Raw genomic sequence first — 5,554 nt, 5'->3', positions numbered from 1 at the left:
ATCAGATTTGTATTGTTATCGATTATGAGTTGTGGGAATTGATATCTGATTGATATTGTATTGCTGGGTATACTGAGATCGTACAGTTATGCAGTTGAAACAGAATTAGATTGAGTTTTGATTATATTCAGTATTGATTTGAGTGGTGTATTGATATTGTCATTACCAGATTGAGTATGGACAGATTTGAATTCGAGACTTCGACTTCGTCAGACCGAGAAGAGAAAGGTATAAATCAATGTTGATCCGGGATTGCACAACTCGAGTTTGATTTAACTTGAGTTTCCCAAAATCACATACTTGATTGTCATTGCCTCGATATGTTGCAATGTTTGAGATTGATATGCTTATTCTATTGATTTATAGTTAAGCATATGTTATGTGAGGAGTCATGGGTGGATGTGCCTAGTCCTTGGGCTGATGTGCCTGATATTTGGCGGAGAGGCCAAGTCTTGGGCAAAGGTGCCAAGACACCGGACGTTTGGTCATATCGATGTTGCTTAGGAGTGGAGCGACATCTATCGCGGATATTCGATATGGACAGGACCAAAGTCCGTAAATAAGAACGTACTGCCACGACGATCGGGAGAGTAGGTGGGAGATTGTTACGTTCTTATTCAGATCGGGATCCCTAGACTAGGAAAGAGTCGAGTCAGAGATTATGAGTCAGAGTTTGATTTGCAGTTTTATATCGATTCATGTATTTCAGATTTGATACATGTTATTGATATTTGTTTCATGCTTTTATATCTGTTTATATGATCGCATGTATACATGATTTATACTGGGAATGTAATTCTCACCGGATTTATCCGGCTGTTGTTGTGTTTGTTTGTGTGCATAACAACATATGAGAAAGGATCATGGTCACAAAGAGGATGAGAGATTATACTATAGCGCGGAGATTCGAACCCAGAAGTAGAGTAGGTTTCAGCACTTGATATTTAATGGTTGAACCTTAGTTTGATTTTAATGTAATGGTACCAGACATGTACTTTTACTTTTGATATGTATATCAGATTGAATTCCATTATGTTTCCGCACATGTATAAAAAAAATTTAGACCATGTTTATCTTAATTAATTCAATTATTCCCAAAGATGATTAAGAAATGAATTAGCATCTGGGTCCCCACACATATATCCGTTGATTTGTCCCGAGTAGACACGTCATCATTCTTCTGACAATCGTACACTCTGGCATCTGATATGCGGTGCTCCCTCTACAAGTTGCAGTATGCTCTTGTACAAATTATCGAGTTGTTGGCTACGCTCCTTAACTGATGACATGTCAAACTGATTTATCAGTTGACTCTTAGCCGATTCGATGAACTGACTGTGTAACTTATCAGTCATAACTGATAGTTCAGTTCGCTGCACAGTTTCAGTTAGCTTTAATTACTTCAAATGCCTTCGATACTTTAGAGCATTAATTATCAGTTGGGAAACTTCAGTTCAAGACTTTTCAGTTCAGTTACGTTGCGTTTAGTTGAGTTGATCAGTTCTGTAATCTTCAAACACTCAATTTGTCAAACTCCGAAATTATGATTCCAACAATTTCCTCATTTTTGGTGTTTGACAAAACTTAGAATTTCAGAACTGATAGGAGCTGAACTTTGTAGATAAAATAAAATGTTGGAACTTTTCAAGTTCGCAATCTTAATTTTGAAGTTAACAAAACTTGTTATTTTGTGTTATCTTAGTGTGCAGAAGCTAGGATTAGTTACGAGTTGTTTACATCGCAAACTGAAGACCCAACTGATCGCACAAACCAAATCAGGTGAAATGTTACGTCAAATGAGCAGTTCAGCTGATCGTCCAGTTGAAAGGTGGTTCAGCAGGAGAACCTCAGAAGCCTGGCCACCCGAAGGAATGTTCAACTGATGAAGAAGCCCAGCTGATCAGTTCAACTGAACGAGAGTGAAATTTGTTCAACTCATGAGTCAACTGATTTCATCTGCCCAACTGAAGATCAGTTCAGCTGACTAGTTCGGAGCGTCAGTAAAGAATTTTTCAGTTGTAGATGAAGACAAACTCATTCAGTGGTTTCCAGCTATACACAAAGGTACAAAGCAATTGTACAGTCAAAGGACAATAATGAACGTTGCATCAGAGCATTAAAGACAAATGTTTCAGAAGAGCATCAAAAAGTCGAGACACAAAGTCCAAGGAATGAATTCAAAATGCAACGGATACAATTATTGAGTCTCACTATACGACCAGTTTCCCGCCTATATAAATATAAAATCGTTGAAGACTCGAGGTGTGACAAAAACAAAACAAAAGAGAGGGCACGCTAAATGCTTACCAGCTTTCAAGAAGCAAATCAGCCAAGAGAGACACTTCAACGTGTTATCAGCTTTGTTTAGAAGCTTATTTCCTTCAGTGTGTGAGAATATCCTTGTTCAGTTCTCACACGTACATACTCACCACCACCCAACTCAGTCTTGCACAAAGACGTTAAACTTGTGTATATATTCTTTCTCACATAGACATTAAATAAGTGTTGGCTGAAAGGAACTGTCTTCAGTATAGACTAGGAGTTCAGTTAGGCAGTGGATATGTCCTAAGCTGAGTGGATTTGTACAAGTAGTTGTATAAATCAAAGTCTTCTAGTGAATCCTACCCGAGGTGGTAGAAGGGGTGATATAGGAGCAGTTGAAGTCTCCGAACATCCATAAACATATCTTGTGTATTTAACTGATTAACTGTTGTTTTCAAACTGACTTGATCAGTTAGAGCATCCGTTGGTTCAGTTCTTGCCATAACTCAAATGATATATGCGACAACTAATCCTCTGCTTTTAAGTTATTCAGTTTACATAAGTTCAAACATTTTCTAATTTAACATTCTTCTTCACAAACGATTACTTCGAGTTTCTTCCGCTTGGTTTTAACCAAACTCGATTTAATTCATCAGTGTTAACATTCTTAGAACACGAGATATTGCAGTTCATTGGAGAATATTGTGTTTGAAATGGCTTCAAAGGCACCAGCACACGATCTTTCAACTGGTATCAGAGCTAGCTATTCTAAGAAGAACATTTGAAGAAAAATGTGTTTTAAAATATATTACTTTAAAATAGTGTTAAAATCTATTTAAAATTATTTCATACAATTTTCAAAAATATTTGAAAATGTTTATCTATCACTCATTGCGAAGGGTTGAGAGGATTGTTTCGGCAACTAACGTTGTCGCCACTTCTCTCGACTTCTAGCTTTGGGACTTTAATCAGCCTTTAGGGTCCTGAGCTTCATCTGTCAAGATGCACAGCTAAATTGTTCGATGAACAAGATTTCAATTGCAAGCCTACCAGGTCAGTTATTCTTCAGATGAAACTCATCCATGATGGGACGTTGGTTGATTCAATCACCAGCTGTATTCCGTTTGAGCCTAGTTTTGAGTCTGCTCGACCAGTTGGGTAAGCACAGAGATCAAGTTCAAGACAAGTTAGCTCGTTTCTCTAGCAAATTGAGCTCACGACCGGTGTAGCATTTCAAGCAGTCAAGGCAACCAGTTGTTGGTATATCCAGTTATGTCACACATAAACCGACTGATATCTGATGTTGTTTAAAATATGCTATTGTAGTAGCAATTTTTCTTTCAACTGATGTATGTACTCAAATGTAAAATACAAGGAAATTTATTTGATTAAATAAACATCATGCTTATTCAGCTGCGTTTCGTTGTGACTGAATGAAAATTTACAGATTTCTTGTCTACGTTGCTTGAATGATTATAACCTTTGAATGAATGATTAAATAATTACTTTTCAAATACGAGTTTTTATTCAATTTTTTAGGAGGAGTTTTTCTTGTACTCTCAAATTGAAAATTTGTTTCTCAATCAGTCTTTAAAATTCAGTTGTTAAGAAGGAACTTTCTTCAACTGAAGATGCTCTCTTAATTTTTTTTCAAAGATGTTTTCAATTCAGTATTTGAGGGAGAGTTTTTCTTTTACCCTCAATCCTTAAATTGTTTTTCAAAAATCGTCTTTAATTCAGTTCTTGAGGGGAGCCTTTAACGATGTTTAAATGGACTAACCTTGAACTGAATATATTGTTCTTAACTGCTCAATTTTTTTTATTATCAAAAAGAGGGAAATTTTTGGAACTTTTCAAGTTCGCAATCTTATTTTTGACATTAACAAAACTTGTTATTTTGTGTTACTAATGATTTACCTTAGTGTGCAGAAGTTAGGATTAGTTACGAGTTGTTTACATCGCAAACTGAAGACTCAACTGATCGCACAAACCAAATCATGTGAACTGATACTTCAAATGAGCAGTTCAGCTGAGAGTCCAGTTGACAGGTGGTTCAGAAGGAGAACCTCAGAAGCCTGGCCAGCCGAAGGAGTGTTCAACTGATGAAGAAGCCCAGCTGATCAGTTCAACTGAACTAGAGTGAAATCAGTTCAACTAACTAGTCAACTGATTTCACCAGCCCAACTGAAGATCAGTTTAGCTGACTAGTTCGAAGCGTCGGTTAAGAATTTTTCAGTTCTAGATGAAGACAAACTCATTCAGTGGTTTTCAGCTATACACAAAGGTACAAAGCAATTGTCCAGTCAAAGGACAATAATGAACGTTGCATCAGAGCATTAAAGACAAACGTTTCAGAAGTGAAGTCAAAAAGTCGAGACACAAAGTCCAAGGAACGAATTCAAAATGCAATGGATACAATTATTGAGTCTCACTGTACGATCAGTTTTCCGCCTATATAAATAGAAAATCGGTGAAGACTCGAGGTGTGACAAAAACAAATCAAAAGAGAGGGCACGTTAAATGCTTATCAGCTTTCAAGAAGCAAATCAGCCAAGAGGGACACTTCAACCTGTTATCAGCTTAATTTAGAAGCTTATTTCCCTCAGTGTGTGAGAACATCTTTGTTCAGTTCTCACACACGTACATACTCACCACCACCCAACTCAGTTTTGCACAAAGATGTTAAACTTGTGTAAATAGTCTTTCTCACTTAGACGTTAAAGAAGTGTTGGCAGAAAGGTGCTGCCTTCAGTCTAGACTAGGAGTTCAGTTAGGCAGTGGATAAGTCCTAAGCTGGGTGGGTTTGTACAAGTATTTGTATAAATCAAAGTCTTCTAGTGAATCCTACCCGAGATGGTAGAAGGGGTGACGTATGAGCAGTTGAAGTCTCCGAATATCCATAAACATATCTTGTTTTTTTAATGATTAACTGTTGTTTTCAAACTGACTTGATCAGTTAGAGCATTCGTCAGTTCAGTTCTTGCTATAACTCAACTGATATATGCGACAATTGATCATCTACTTTTCAGTATTCAGTTTACATAAGTTAAAACGTTTTCTAATTTAACAATCTTCTTCACGAAGGATTACTTCGAGTTTTTTCCGCTTGGTTTTTAACCAAACTCGATTTAATTAATCGGTGTTAATATTTTTAGAACTCGAGCCATTGCAGCTCATTGGAGAATATTGTGTTTGAAATGCCTTCAAAGGCACCAGCACACGATCCTTCATAATCTTTTATCTGCAAATAATCTTTCACTATAAAAATTCGTACAAAGAATGAAAGAATTTA

This window comes from Primulina tabacum, chromosome 8 (genome assembly GCF_025594145.1).
Source record: "Primulina tabacum isolate GXHZ01 chromosome 8, ASM2559414v2, whole genome shotgun sequence".
NCBI classification, from domain to species: Eukaryota; Viridiplantae; Streptophyta; class Magnoliopsida; order Lamiales; family Gesneriaceae; genus Primulina; species Primulina tabacum.
The sequence above is the reverse complement of the archived record's forward strand: the minus strand, read 5'-3'. Positions refer to the sequence as shown.